This window comes from Palaemon carinicauda, chromosome 5 (genome assembly GCF_036898095.1).
Source record: "Palaemon carinicauda isolate YSFRI2023 chromosome 5, ASM3689809v2, whole genome shotgun sequence".
Taxonomy (NCBI): domain Eukaryota; kingdom Metazoa; phylum Arthropoda; class Malacostraca; order Decapoda; family Palaemonidae; genus Palaemon; species Palaemon carinicauda.
Genome location: NC_090729.1, coordinates 9,579,874 through 9,597,373, shown reverse-complemented (window position 1 = coordinate 9,597,373; position 17,500 = coordinate 9,579,874).

Sequence of the window (17,500 nt, the reverse complement as noted above, 5' to 3'; positions counted from 1 at the left end):
ATATATATATATATATATATATATATATATATATATATATGTATGTATATATATATATATATATATATATATATATATATATATATATAAATATATATATATATATATATATATATATATATATATATATATATATATATATATATATATATATAAATATATCATCTCCTTGTACCCCTATTGACACAGAGGGCCTCTGATAGATTTCGAGAGTCATCTCTATTATGAGCTTTTAAATCAATAGTTCTCCATTCATCATCTCTTACTTCATGCTTCATAGTCCTCAGGCATGTAGGCCTTGGTCTTAAAACTCTTTTAGTGCCTTGTGGAGTCTAATTGAAAGCTTGGTGAACTAATTTATCTAGGGGAGTACAAAGACCATGCCGAAACCATATCCATCTACCACTCGCTATGATCTCATCCACATATGGTACATTAGTAATCTCTCTTATAGTTTCATGCATAATACTGTCCTACCATTGAACTCCTATTATTCTTCTGACGGCTTTGTTAACAAATCTACAAAATATGTAATACCACGACTCATGTCCATACATTAACACCGATCTCTCTAAATTGATATATAACGAGATTTTTATATGTAATTTCAGGCGCTTGGATCTCCTAATTTTACATAACCCAGCCATTGTCTGACTTTCTTTTCTCAATCTATCATATAACTCCTATTCTGGAGACCTTGTATTAGAGATCTTATTCCCTAAACATTAAAACGACTCCACCTTATTGATCCTTTCTCCTTCATAAGATATTTCAACTTCGATTGTATATTCCGTTTCATCTTCTATGGCTTTCTTCTCTTTTACCTTAAGATCAACCTCATGTGAAATTTTTTGCATTTGAAATTTCTGTGGAATTTTACTAAGAAGGACAGCGTCATCACCATACCCTAGGTTAGCTAATTTCCTGTTACCAATCCAGTCCAATCCTCCTCCGCCATCCACAACTTTTTTATGCATTACGCATTCCATAAGGAGCATGAACATCATAAGTGATAAAACATTCCCTTGGAGTACTCAACTATACACTGGAAATTCATTTGATAAAACTCCATCAACCTTAACTTTGCACTATGGTCATGAACAGACTTAATCAAATTTACATACTCTAGAGGAACTCCATAATAGCGCATGACCATCTACAAATTTGGCAAGTGCACACTATCAAAGGCTTTCTCATAGTCCAGAAACGCCATCAAATGATCATTTCTATATCTACAAAACGCTATACAACATATAAAAAATCAAAACTTTCTCAGCAAAACTTCTACCTTTTTCCAAATCACGCTTGTTCATCTCCAAGCCTTAGTTGTTCATCAATCTTTCTCTTGAGTCTCTTTAAAGTGATCATACTATATATTTTCATGGCAACTGACGTAAGTGTGATGTCTTTATAATCATTGCAATCAGTCAGATCTCCTTTTTTGACATTTATACCAACATTTCTAGCTCCAATTTATCATATTTTGCCTCTTCCTGCCACATTCTACAAAATAATCTTATAAGTATAATAGGAGTCACTTCAAGTTTACAAAAATTATCTCTGTAGTTATTCCGTCGTATCTATCTCTTGAGTTTTCTAACTATAGCCTCGACTTCAAAAACACGGAATTCCTTCATAGGCACATCAAGGTCATCCTCAGCTTCGGGCATATCATTTAAATTATTTCCTTCATACCTTCTAGTCTTGACCTTGTTAAAGTTTTTATCATTATTATTACTACTAATATTACTAGCTATGTAATCAGAATTAACTGCACTCCTACTATCAGAAAACAGGATGGGAATGTTCGGGAAGATCTAAATGTAAAGGAGGATCAAAATTATGAAAAAAAAAATTATAATGACTTAATTGCACGAGGATGCTAGAAATTAATATCTGCATCAGGGATAAGAAATTTAATAGAGTGTAAGTTCCTGTCCAACAAATTCAGATGAGAACCAGCAGCTGAAGACCACACAGGAAAACGTTACTCAAAGCGAGGTAAGAATGAATGAATTAATACACTTCTTCACAATAGATTGATCACGTAAAATCTTACAAAACTTTCTCAATAAACATAATGCTTCTCTTAGAAGTAAATTTCCTGTCGAGAATCATACTTAAAATTCTAAGAGTCATACAAAGTTAAAGAAATATCATCAATGCTATTATTCAGTCCTTGACCTACTTACAATGATATTTTGAGTTTAGTTAGGATTCAATTTCCTGCCCTATGACTTGCACCAAGCATTAATTTTAGCTAGATCTCTATTGGGGGAATTAGCAACCTGAGATCTACATTCAGGAGAAGGAATTAATGCAAAGTGTATAGTATCTTCTCCGCAAGCAACAAGATTGTTTTAGAGACCACACCACATGTCAAGGGATTTTTTTTACAGCGCTGGATATTATAAAAACACATCACAGGCTCCGAAGCCTTTACAAAAACGAAAACTCAAACGTGGGATCATAAGATTACTTTCATTAAACCAATTAACACGCTTTGCCGAAATACTTTAAAAAAAGAATTTAGATAATATGAGAATTATCGAAATTGGCCAGTAATCAGTAGGACTTGAGGCACCAAAAATACATTTACATAGTGAAGTAACATTACCAATTCTCAAACAAGCGCTAAAAGCTTTTCTTACTAACAACCGAAAAATAACATAAATTAGGGATTAAAAAATCTGCAATTCCCATGAAAAAAGGGAAAATACCATTTCGGTATACACCCCCATAAGCATCTAAATCCACGAATAGACCTTTAATTTTACGCGATCGAAGAGCTAAACTAGTTAGTCTAGCCTTAGGAAAACAAGAATCAGGAAGATAAATTTTCTTTTTAATCTGCTTTCTGTCAAACACATCAGCCAAAAGGATTGCCTTCTCCTCTGGACAGTGAGTGACATAGACATCTGGTTTAGTAACGAAGGATCTGTTGCATATACAGAGAAAAGTGCAGATTTTAAGGAAGTCCACAACCGATGTTCGTGGGTTTTAGCAAAAAAAAAGGTTTCTTTTATGGGTAAATTGTAATCCTTTTCAACTGAAGCATGAACTCTCTGAGCAAAAGATCTAAGTTGAATATGGTTATTCCAAGACAAACCTGATATGTTACCGTTCCAAAGATTATAGGACACCTGCTTCTCCAAAAAAGCACGTTTACAATCATAACTGAACCAGGGTTTGTCTTTCAAACGGTACCTTAGCACACGAGAATGGATACGCCTATCAATTAGGTTGGCTAGATTCTCATTAAAAGAGACAACAGGATCAAAACGATATATATATATATATATATATATATATATATATATATATATATATATATATATATATATATATATATATATATATATATATATATATGTATATATATATATATATATATATATATATATATATATATATATATATATATATATATATATATATATATGCTTGTGTGTATAATTACACACACACACACACACACACATATATATATATATATATATATATATATATATATATATATATATATATATATATATATATATATATATATATATATATATATTCATATAAAATATATATAGAACAATCGGTATTAACTGTATGTATATCAATATCAACAGGAATATCTGCATATTTGTATAAAAAAGCTATTTTCAGACGTCGGGAAATCAATTTTCTTTTTTGAAGCCATGAAGGTTAAAAGGGTATCTAATTGCCTTTATGACGCATATTTTTCCCAAGCACGTGACAAAGAATAGATTAAAAGTTATTTGGGAGTTTGGTCTGAGTTCATCAAGCTGTTTAGGAATATTTTTTGCTTACGACCTGGAATTAACGTTTGCTAGATATATCGCACGTGATGTCTAGCCCAATGCAAAAATGCACGAGAGATATCTTCTAGAAGCAATAAATGATAACAGCTTTTAACTGACTCGTAACCACTGCAGGAAATGCAACGAAGAAATACTGGGATTAGAATATATGCTAGTTAACTCACTTCTTTCGGTTCAAAGTATGCTTTAAATTTCTCATATTTTTCACGACTTTATGGACCTGAAATGTTTCCGGAGGCTATGTTTTCTGACATGTTTTCTGACATGTTTTCTGACATCTTGAAGATTATCACTTGTTTTTCTCACTATTTATAACTCTCAAAATATTTGATATATTCTAATGTCACATGTGATAATAAGGTCTATCTTCTTGTTTCACATATGATAATAAAGTCTATGTTCTTTTTTCACATGTGACGATAAGATCTATAGTGTACTTACATATAAGGATATATTTTAGTCTACTTAATCATAAACGAGTAAATAGTTAAAAAAAAAATCTTTTTAATGTATGTTAATTTTCCCATATACTTTTATGGAACAATTCCGTTTTGGTTGCTCACACGGTTTTTTTAGTTTGAGAATTTATAGCAGTTTTATTTTTTAGTTTCTATGTTTAAAATTTGGTTAATTAGCAACCTAAGGCTTCCGCAAAACTGGTCATGGAGAATCAAATAGGAGTGTTCCCTAAAATCTAGTAAATCCCTGATTTCATATGACACAAATTAGGTAACATTCATTTAGCCAATTATTTGTGGCCTTAACTAGAACAGAGAGAGAGAGAGAGAGAGAGAGAGAGAGAGAGAGAGAGAGAGAGAGAGAGAGAGAGAGAGAGAGAGAGAGAGAGAGAGAGATATTATCTTATAATACGTTCCACCCCTGTAAGACGAATATTACATGAAATAATAAACCCCTCTCTCTCTCTCTCTCTCTCTCTCTCTCTCTCTCTCTCTCTCTCTCTCTCTCTCTCTCTCTCTCTCTCTCTTTTGCACACAGATACGGAATAAATACATAATTATACTTACGTTACAAAGGATACGACGTAAGCCAATTACCAGGTCTTATGGGGCAAGGTTGAAGAGCTAAGGTGATTTTACGCAAACTCCTTGGCCCAATAATTTCCGACTCGGTAGATTCAAAGACGTCTTCTTTGGATACTGTAGGGTGAAATCATTAACTTCCAGCTACCCGATCTCTCTTGCAGGCGCCTCTCTTCAGATCCTAAGAGGATTAGAACATTATCAAACATCATTCCGGCTCTCTCAGGGAACTGCACTATGGATGGAGAAATGTGAATACTCTTACATTAAGAAGACTAATCGCATTCATAGAGGGACCTTTGCAAGGTCTTACGCGTGCGAACTTAACATTAATATCAAGCAACGAAGCACTTTATTGAATTCCAGGTATCCAACACAGTTTTAGATAAGGGACTAGGTATCATGATTAAAGTCAATCTCTTCTATCATTCTATCAAGGGATAAGGAATTAATTGAAGTATTCACTAATATTGTTGGTTTGAAACATCACTATTAATGGAAATATTTATGAGGTATTCCAGGATCTTTAAAATCATTGAGGTATTAATCTTTATCAGTAATCAGCATGTTACAGCTTTAAAGAATAGCCGCAACCATGATTATGAAAACTAATTTCTAATAGTTCCCCAGTTAACCTTTATAAAACCTGCTGCCAAAAAATATGTCCATATGTCTATGGAACCGTAAAGGAATTTTTTACCGTCTATTTTCTTGCCGCATTCTGTTTTATCATGCGGAATCAGTATTATCAATATTTTAGATATTATAAATTCTTCAATAAACCTCTAAAACTCTATTCATGTACCATGTGACCTTTCACACAGTGTTAAATAGTTATTTATCAATCCAATTTTAGAGAATAAAAAATCCTCTTCATTGTGTACAAATATCTAATTGAATGGAATCTATGTTGTTGAATTGTGATTTCGGAACCTGATTCACGCTTTAGTCTTTTCGTTGCGTTTTCAAATGAACTTTGGTATCCCATCAAGGAAATCACCACATACAACTGAGTGTTGCTTCTGTAATTCAAGATCTGTTAGGATTGAGCGAGGAAGGTAAATAGGACTGAAGAAAATGTTGACAGTGTCTCAGCTCCCTTACATTGATGAAGTTTTAACTTTCTTTCTAAAGATCTTTCATGATAAATTTAACCTAACTTTATTTCCGAAGAATGGTATCAGTTCCTACTTTTGTCTTCCTCTCTCTACATATATTAACTGACGTGACATTTTTTTATAGGGTATCCTGTAATTATTTTTTCTGTCTTTGGGGTCCTTTGACTGGCCAGACAGTACTACATTGGATCCTTCTCTCTGGTTACGGTTCATTTCACATTTGCCTACACATACACCGAATAGTTTGGCCTATTCTTTACATATTCTCCTCTGTCCTCATATACCTGACAACACTTGAGATTACCAAACAATATTTCACCCAAGGGGTTAACTACTGCAGTGCAGTTGTTCAGTAGCCACTTTCCTCTTGGTAAGGGTAGAAGAGGCTCTTTAGCTATGTTAATCAGCTCTTCTAGAAAGACACTCCAAAATCAAACCACTGTTTTCTAGTCTTGAGTAGTGCCATAGCCTCTGTACTATGGTCTTCTACTATCTTGGATAAGAGTTCTCTTGCTTGAGGGTACACTCGGGCACACTATTCTATCTTATTTATCTTCCTTTTGTTTTGTTAGATTTTTTTATAATTTATATAGGAAATGTTTATTTTAATGTTACTGTTATTGAAATATTTTATTTTTCGTTGTATCCATTCCTCACTGTGATATTTCCCCTGTTGGAACCCCTGGGCTTATAGCATTCTGCTTTTCTAAGTCGGGTTGTAGCTTAGCAAATAGTAATAGCAAATAATAATAATAATAATAATAATAATAATAATAATAATAAAACCTATCTAATTCCCTAATCTTAATTTGATTCAGTCACTTATTCCATCTAATAGTTTTGTACGTATCGAGGGTTTTATTTTGTGTCTCTTGATTACTTTCTTGATAGCTGACGATAAATATGAAATAAAACATCTATTTATAACTTCTGGGTCGTTGTAAGTGAAAATATATTGATTTTATTCAATACCACATATTTTTTTTGTAGCTTTTTCCTATTTTTTTTTTTATGATTAACATTACTTTTTTCGTGATAAATATTTATATCAAAAACTTCTTTATTTTAATAATTTTCACAAATAAAAAATAAAAAATAAATAAATAAATAAATAAATAAATAAAAACAGCTCATAACCAACCTGTTAAGCTTAACGTATGAATGTTCTGGTCACTATTTTCCTGAACTTTTTGCATATCACTTTCAGTTAGCTATCACTCCCTCTAAGGACACGGCTTGCTGCGCTATGCTGCAGGCCTACCCTGCACATATTATAAAGACATCTTGCAATTTTCACTGAGCTATTTCTCCTTTTAGGAGACCTTGGACTATATAGTATAAAGCTTTTCCATCTACAGTCGTAGTTTCGCTAGTACGAATAATATCGTTATTATTATTATTATTATTATTATTATTATTATTATTATTATTATTATTATTATTATTTTTATTATTATTATTATTATTATTATTATTATTATTATTATTATTATCATTACTTTTCTTATTATTATTATTAATAATAATAATGATAATAATAATAATAACTAGAAAATCCCTCGGAGAGTTCAGACCTCCGCCACGGCAACTTATTTCTCGAAACCAACGTACCTTTCCAAGAATCAATTAATCATATCCAGCAGCATGTGTCGTTACTTTATGATTAATATTGTTTTTGTATGCTTGATGACCGGAATTTGACCTTTCAACTGACCTTTGACTTAGACTTGAGCTTGACATTCGACCTTAACAGCAGCTCTTTATAACACATTTCAAAATCCCTTCAAGTTCATTACTCTACGATTAAAATTATGGCCATATGGTTGATGACTAGAATTTGACCTTTCGCTTGACCTTTGCCTTGGACTCGACTTTGACCTTCGACCTTAAAAGCTCTTTATATGACAGTTTAAAATCCCTTCAAGTTTCATAACTTCACGATTAAAATTATGGCCATATGGTTGATGACCGTAGTTTGACCTTTTGCTTGACCTTTGTCTTGAACTAGACCTTGGCCTTCGACCTTAACATCTCTTTATATAACAGTTTAAAGTCCCTGCAAGTTTCAGTTCTTCATGATTAAAAATGTTGCCGTATGGTTGATGACCGGAATTTAACCTTTATTTTTACCTTTGCCTTGACCTCGACCTTGACCTTCGACCTTAAAAGCTCTTTATATAACAGTTTAAGAGCGTTGCGAGTTTTAGTATTTTATGATCAAAATTAAGGCCGTATGGTTGATGACCAGAATTTGACCTTTCCCTTGATCTTGGCATGGATTTTCATACACTCATACATGAACCAAGTTTAAAGTCTATGTGACAACGATGTTCAAATTTATGGCTGATTATGTGATTTGTATATTCTGCTTGACTATGACCTTAATCTCGGTCTTTGACCTTCTAAACTTAATCACTTTTAGTTTTTTATATAACAGTTAATATCTGCAAGTTTCATTACACTACGATTGAAATTGTGGCCAGGAAGGTGTTCATAAACAGACATACGCTCACACACAAACAAAGAAACAAACAAGGTTTGAAACATAACCTCCTTCCAACTTTGTTGGCGGAGGTAATAATAATAATAATAATAATAATAATAATAATAATAATAATAATAATAATAATAATAATAATAATAATAATAATATCACTTATATGGAAGACCAGAGATGAGTTCAAAGAAGGGAATCTTGGGTTTTGATGAATTGAATACAAATTCTTACATCAACTTAGATTTTTTTTTTCTAATTCACCTTGCTTTTACCTACGTAGTAACTGAATTTAAATGCATCAAATTTCAGTTACTCCATGGTTTATCAATATATATTTTCTATCAAATTTGAAACTTAGAAGTAAGAACATTATGAGAATAAACACAGAATTAAGTCCGTCTTGTTTATAAAATGATTGATTTGGAAATAACCTGATACTATTTAGGCATATATTAATTTTGGGGGACTAATGGAACAAAGGACTCTTTATTAGAAATGCCTTTGTATTGGAAAACGGGAATCTCATTTTTAGACATGAAGGCTAAATAGCAAACCGTATACGGACAATAAATAATCAACGGAAAGAAATGATTCTGATTAAGAAAGGACCATTGATTATGATTTACAGCATATTAAAAACTTGGTTTTGTTATCAAAAGCTATAAGTTATAGAGTTTGATAAACAAAGAGTAAATAAGAAAAAAATGATTATGCTTTTTTATGAGTAGTAAGATGCTGAACGCATTTTCCTATACCAGTTTGTTTTTCTTTATACAACGTTGAGACAAAGGCTACTAATTTCCTGGAGCAGCATCCCCACTAATTTTAGTAACGAGCCTCCATTGACTTTAACATAATAAATATATCAGAACAAATGTGTAAAAACTATTCAGTATAATAAATTACACCGGAATAGATTAAAAAGGAGATAAAAAACCTTGCTGATAAATTAGTTGCAAGGTTTTGCTTTCCTCTGTGATTACTGGTGAAATCTTCTTATGTAGGCAGACCACGGAAACGACAGTCATTTGGATTATTTTTCAAGAATCAAGATTTTCAATTTACTCTAAGGCGATTAAATGATGCGCAAAATCGCAATTTTCTCCCCCACCCCGTCTCTCTCTCTCTCTCTCTCTCTCTCTCTCTCTCTCTCTCTCTCTCTCTCTCTCTCTCTCTCTCTCTCTCTCTCTCTCTCTCTAACACATTTTTTTATCTTATAAGGAATATCCTTCGTTATGAAATTTCTTGAGGCTTTTCGTAACTTAAATCTAAAGAGCGAGTGGAAATGGCTTTAAAATCTTCCCACAATGCACTGTCATAAAAAGGAAATGACGTCATTATCCTTGGACCTTTGACATAACGTAGCCATCCCGTGAATGCAACTTTCTACTCTTGCTCAGCTTTAAAGTTTATATTGTGTTTTACGAAATTCAATTTCAGAGGAACCCATTCTTGTCTGTGTTATACTCCTATATGCCTTTCCTTGAAGAGACAGTGCAATAATCTTCTTTTTCGTAGTTGGTGAAGGTTGTTTCAGCTATGAAGAAAATATTATATCACATAAATAAAACGTATATATATATATATATATATATATATATATATATATATATATATATATATATATATATAATATATATATATATATATATATATATATATATATATATATATATATATATATATATATATATATATATATATATATATATATTTATATTTTATATATATATATATATATATATATATATATATATATATATATATGTATATATAAATATATATATATATATATATATATATATATATATATATATATATATATATATATATATATATATGTATATATTCTAAGTTGCAAGAGAGAGAGAGAGAGAGAGGAGAGAGAGAGAGAGGAGAGAGAGAGAGAGAGAGAGATAAAACAATACTAGTTGTCCTTACTCAGAGGACTGCCTTGGTAAGACAATCAGTTTCTTTAGTACCATGAATTCTTATGTGGCTGGGGATCAGGTTTAAGGTGACCTGTCTGCGGTTGAAAGAGTGTATGTGTGCTATATGCTTTATGTAGAAAAATATCACTGCGTTATTCGTGGTAAACGTATTCCTGATGGCAGCTCTGGTCCTCCTTGAGTCAGTGTGAACAGTAGTGTGACCTTGAACAGCAAGTGAGTGTTCAAGTGATTTCTAGATTATGTAATGAAGAGCCTTCAACTGCTCTCTATTAATCAGGAAACACTGCTGTTGCGGCTGCTGGGAGTACCTTCTCAACGGAGCCAACAATGAAGTAAACATTGTCAGAAAAGGCCTAATAATTGAGACAAGGGCTGCTAGTTACGTATCTCTGGGTGGGCAAAGGGCCTTAGAAAGAGAGAAGAAGGTATAGTGAAACTTGATCTGACAAGGACCCCCAGAAAGGATGGGGTTCCTCATTATCTGAGAATTGGTATTCCTGAGGGCAATGAGGATTTGGGCTGAATACGAGTTGGGAGGATCAATGTCTATTGGTCTTTGAACAGGATGTTTGGGGTTATTGTGAAGGGGGGTCTTCCTAATGATTTTGAAGGTTTTGATAATGATTGAGACGTTATAGATGTCGATTCTGTCTGCTAAGGCGGAGGAGATGTGCTTCAGTCTTGAGTAGGGAGTCTGGTGCACATGGGCACTCCTAAGATCGTCCTCATGGCCCTGTTCTGTATGGTCTCCAGTGTCTGCTTCTACAAAGGTAAGAGAGAGTTTAGTACAGGGACTCCATACTCCACTAGGTAGTGAAGAGCTTGAAAATAAAAGTCTGAGTACCTGATTAATTTGATGGATGCCTGAAAGCCTATATTTGATGTTAACTCCTAAGTAAACAAAGTCAGTTACCCAATCTAGAGGCGGGCCTAATAAATTGAGTGGGGGAGGGGGGACACTATGCTTAATGGCCATAGCCATGGTTATTCTAGAGTTGATTTTGAGTACTATCACTTTGATTTTGTTATTGATAATATAAAGGTAGTTTGCTTTTTACATTGTTTATTATATGCTGAGTGGTGGACTACTATATATATATCCTCAGAATAAATGAAAACTCTAATACCGTCAGTGTATATCTCATCAATGAGTTCTTCTATGAGAATATGAAAGAGAAAGAGACTGAGAATTCCCCCTTGTGGGGTGCCATTTTCTAACGTTAAGTACGAGAGAAGTTTGGTCCAAGCAAGAAGGTAGCCACTGACTCCAATTGAAACTAGTGCTGAAAGAATGGCTTCTGAGCTGGCTAGTTCATAGGTATTCTCAAAGTTTATGAAAACTACTAAGGTGCTTATGTGGTTTATCAGTCATGATATCAGAAATGCATTCTTACATCGTAATGCCATGAGTGTAGGCATATATTCTGTGGTGAAGGGGGCCAACTACCTATTGAAGTCTTTTAAAAACCATCCTATCAGCCCTTTTCCCAAGGCAGTGGTGAAGAGTGATGGGCCTGTATGAGTCAGGTTCGTTTGGTTTCTGGATGGGGGCTGTATACTGTTTGTTCCAGATATAGGGTCTGATGCGTTTGGTGTTCATGAGGTTGATGATATGAAGGTATATCTCTGTAGCTGATTCCACTAATATATATATATATATATATATATATATATATATATATATATATATATGTATATATATATATATATATATATATATATATATATATATTTGTATATACATATATATATATATATATATATATATATATATATATATATATTTGTGTATATATATATATATATATATATATATATATATATATATATATATATATATATATATATATATATATATATATATATATTTGTGTATATATATATATATATATATATATATATATATATATATATATATATATATATATATATATATATATAACGGATTTTGAGCGAAGCAAAAAATCTATTTTTGGGTGAGATGGCCATGTCGTCCTGATGGAAGTTCCTATAGGGTAGCTTCCTAGGGTATATTACAACTACGGCGATATTCCCAGAGAATTTACCTTAAGGTACCAGAATTCTAACTCCTGGAGCGAGTATCCCTCGTGAAAGGGATATCGCGACATATCAGAGGACGTATTCTAGACACGTCACAATGCAATCTACATCCTGGACAGAGATTTCGTCTCGTAGGAGGTGATTGACGAGATACGAATTCGGGAAAGAAAAAGGGGGAGCCGCTCCCAAGGCTTCCCTATCCCCCAATTCATATGCGTGCCTGGCGCCAATCCTGGCGCCATCTGTATTCCTTGTAGCGTAAACGAGGTGCTACAGATACTGTATGTAGGGAGGGGTCCTACAGCCCTTTCTTAGAAAGGCAAGGGCGGGTCCATCAGGACGACATGGCCATCTCACCCAAAAATAGATTTTTCGCTTCGCTCAAAATCCGTTTTTTGGGCTCAAGCCATGTCGTCCTGATGGAAGTGTACCAGAGCATTACTGTATCTGTGGATTCTCAAAACGTGCCGTACTCCCCGGAGGTAATTTTTTTCCCGGTCGACTAGACCTAGAGACCTAAGATGTTACCGTTATACATCTTTTCAACTAACTATAAACTATGTTAGAGCTTCCTGCCCCTACAGGGAAGAGTCTTACTAGACTCTGGAAAAGTCTCGAAGAGTACATATATCTATGTATGAATACCAGGCAAGCTAATATAGTGGTCTCGCCCTATATTAAGTAAAGCATAGTTTGTAAAGGACCACTGCGTCAATATGAAATATCGACCAGTTTTCCGCACAATACTTGTATTGGACAAAGGTTTTATATCCGCATAGGAGGAAAACCAATGCAACATAGCTTGCATAAAGGAACAATTCTATTAGAATTATCCCAGATAAGGTACATAGAATGAATGCTCAATTATACCAATAAATTGACACAGGTGAAGGAGACGCAAGGTTCTCAAGAACCAGATTGTTGACAGGCAATAAATAGACAGGTTACCCACAATTATATATATATATATATATATAAGAAGAGGATAACCCAAAACATTAAGCATAAGTATGATAGTAAACAGAGCTTGTTTGTCTGAAAGAAAAAACATTAGATGCCACTTTTAAGATACCGAGGTATCAAAGTCATAAAAGCCTGTATTACAAATCAACGACATTAGCGTTAGAAACGCTCGGCACACATGTCTGCACTTATGCTAGGTTCACCTTCGGAAATGGAACAGTCTGGATTGGCAACACAGTGCCCTCACTTAGTTTGTAGTACAGTATGTAACTACATACTCACCCTGGAATTAATCGTCCCAATTAAGACCACTGTTCCTCGCAGAGTTAAACAGTAGGGTTAACACCGCGACCCACTGCTACCACAGATCTCTTTTAGTTCCTCTACTTGCTTCGCATGGTGGCGAAAGAACACTCTGGAAGACTTCCAGCCAGTGTATGAACGGAGATGTTCAAAATCCATACAATTAAAGAAATTTAAGAATGAGGCAACTTTCCTCGGATCGTGACCTGCGGGTGTATTGTCAGGATCCGCTCTGCGAATAAAATATGTGATTTTCGCTCTGAGTTGATTCAGAGATAAATTTGAGCCTGATGTTTCTCCCTTGAATAGTTGACCACCCTTGAAGTCTGAAGTTCTATGAAGATAGACCTTTAGGCATTCTACTGGACATAGAGATGCATCTTCTTTCAGAGGGCAGATTCTCCAGGGACCCCACCTGTTGGTGGGTAACTCATTCTTGGCGAGAAACGTAGGATCCCGAAACAGGTTCAGTTCTTCCCCATCCAGGAACTGAACACGACCTGCCTCTCTCGAGAGGCTACAATCTCACTAACCCTGGCCCCGGACGCGAGTGCAAAATAGGAAAATAACTTTTTGTGTCAAATCCTTTAACGCACACTCTTCATTGCTCAACAGAGAAGCGAAATGAAGAACTTGTCTAAAGACCATGAAATGGGCTTTGGAGGTGCTGAAGGTCTGAGCCTAGCACAGGCTTTCGGGACTTTATTAAAGATCTCGTTACCTAGGTCGACCTGGAAGGCATATTGAATGGGTCTTGTCAAAGCAGACTTACACGCTGAATCGTGTTCGCTGCCAACCCATGACCATGGAGGTGGGGAAAAAAGATAAGCAGAAGTCTGTCAAGATCTCCTGCAGAATCTTCGCCTTGACAAAAGGCCACCCATTTTCTCCAAGATGACTCATATTGCCTTCTAGTAGATTTGCATTTATATTCCTCAAGGAAGTCTATACTGGCTTTCGAAATCCCGAAACGCTTTCTCACCGCTAAGGAGAGAAAATCATGAACTGCAGGGTCCGGGTTTTCTGTAATGAAGCGCAGACAGTTGACTTCTGGACTCGCTGGGTCAGAACTTGATCTGGTAGTGGTACAAACTTCAGCTACAGTTCCAATGCCAGGAGGAACCACACGCTGTTCGGCCACTTGTGGGCCATTATTGCCGCTACCCTTTGAAGGATCTCAGTTTGTTGAGGACCCTCAACAGAAGGTTGTGAGGAGGGAACAGATAAATCTTGGACCATCTGTTCCAGTCGAGGGACATCGCGTCCACTGCTTCCGCTAAGGGGTCCTCGTACGGGGCACGTACAGGGGCAACTTCTTGTTGTCTTTCGTCGCAAAGAGGTCTATCTGCAGTTCTGGGACTGATTCAGAATGAAGGAGAATGATCCTGCGTCTAAGGACCATTCCGACTCTATCGGTGTGAACCTGGATAGAGCGTCTGCTGTCACATTGCGGACTCCTTGAAGGTGAACTGCCGACAGGTACCACTTCTTCTTTTCCGCCAATCGGAAGACGGCCAACATCACCTGGTTGAGAGGTGGTGACCTCAATCCTTGTCGATTCAAGTATCTCACAACTACCTCGCTGTCTATTACCACTTTATGTGGAACGAATGACGCGGGGAGACTTTCTTTAAGGTAAGGACCACTGCCCTAGCTTCTAGAAAGTTTTATGAGAAAGGTCTTGAATAGCCTGGACCAAGTCCCCTGGACTTTTTTCCGATGAGAGTGACCTCCCCATCCCTCCTTCGAGGCGTCTGAGTGAATCGTCACCGACGGGGGAGGTGGCTGAAGAAGAACCCGACTTCTTTAGATGTCTGGCATCGGACCAAGGCCTGAGAAGAGTACTTAGCCGAAGCGGCTGGTCTTCTCAGATCTCTTCACGCGTTTGATGCATAACTTCTCCAAACTCCGATTGCATCCTTTAGCTGTGCTCTTAGCACTGGGTCTGTCACCGAAGCAAACTGGAGAGAGCGCAGTACTCTCTCCTGCTCGTGTCTTGATATCCTTTCGGAATCTTGAAGTCTCTTGACAGAACCCGCTATCTCCTTCCTTTTCTTCGCCGGGGTGGAGAAATGGTGTGACAAAAGGTCCCAGTGGATCTTAGCCACTGAATCTTTTGAGATGGAGAAAGTCGAGACTTTTTCTGTTGATCTGGAAGCCTAGGTACTCTAGGAACTGGATCACTTGACTGGAAGCTTGCAAGCATTCTGTCTCGGATGCTGCCCACACCAACCAGTCGTCCAGGTAGGCTACTACCTGAATTCCCTTTAGGCAAAATTGTTTGAGAGCTACGCTCGCAAGCTTCGTAAAAATCCTTGGGGCTATGTTTAGCCCGAATGGCATGGCTCCGAAGGCGTATAGTCTTCGTTGTAGCCTGAACCCTAGGTAGGGGGAGAGTCGATGGCTAATTGGAATGTGCCAGTAGGCGTCTGACAAGTCTATAGAGACGGAATATGCCCTCTTGGGCAGTGAGGTCCTTATGTGTTGCAGTTTTAGCATTTTTAATTTGCAATTCACTATGATCTTGTTAAGTGGCGACAAGTCCAGAATGACTCTGAGCTTTTCCGAGTCTTTCTTGGGAACACAAAACAGCCTCCCTTGGAAATTGATGGGCTTCACCCTTTTTCTCCAACCGTTCTTGAACGTACTCCTCCATAACGGGGGTGGAGTGTTGGAAAAACCGAAGGTACGGGGGTGGAGTGCTGTACCAGCTCCCGCCCAGTCCATTCTTGAGTAGGCTGTGGGCCCAGGGATCGAAGGTCCACCGATCCCGAAATTTCAGAAGTCTCCCTCCTACCGGTATCACCTCACTTGGACTGCCGTCCTGAGGTCTTGCCTTCCTGACCACGACCACCCCTGAATCCCCTTCCCCTTGAGGGGCGTCTAGACGAGCCTCTGGCTGCTCCTCTAGGCTTTGCTCGAAAGGAAGTAGACTGCCCTTCGAACGCTGGGGTGAATGCCGTGGACTGTGTCGACACGGCCTGGGGTACCCACTGAAAGGTGGTCGGGGTTTGTGCCACGATCTGGGGCACTGGGGGCAATGGCAATTGCAGTTGCTGTTGCTGTCTAAGAGGCTTGGCTGGCCGAGACGGTAGCCTAGTCCTCATAGTCTTCCTCTTTGGTTGAGGACCCTCATCCGGGGAAGACTTTCTTTTGATAGCCAGTCCCCACTTCTGGAGAAGGTTTCTATTCTCCAAGGCGGCTTTATCAACAACTTCTTTGACCAAGTCGGTAGGGAAAAAGGTCTTTTCCCCAAATGTTGGAGGAGATTAGTTTCTTTAGCTCGTGCCTCACCGTAGCCGAGGTAAACACGAACTCCCTACAAGCTCTCCTTGCCTTGACGAAGCCATAAGGGTCCTTCGTCACTGTGGCCAGATGAGGCTTGGCCACTACCATGAACATTTCATGGACCTTGGGGTCACTTACCATCGTCTCGAGAGTAGTCTGAAGAGACATTGAGGCAGTCAGTCTTTCTTTTGTATCGAAATCACTTCGCAAAAGAAAGTCAGACAGCTTAGGGAGGTCCTTGCCGAACTGACGTCCGGCAATATCAGCCTCCAACTTTCCCACTGAGAACGTAAGATGGACGTCCTTCCAGTCTTTGTGGTCCATAGGCAGGGCCAGCGACAAGGATTTACACTCCTCTAGGGAGGGGCAAGACTTGCCGGCCTTGATTGCTTTTAGTACAGCCAGAAACCCTTTCTGTAAAAGGGGGAAGGCTCTAGTAGGCGAG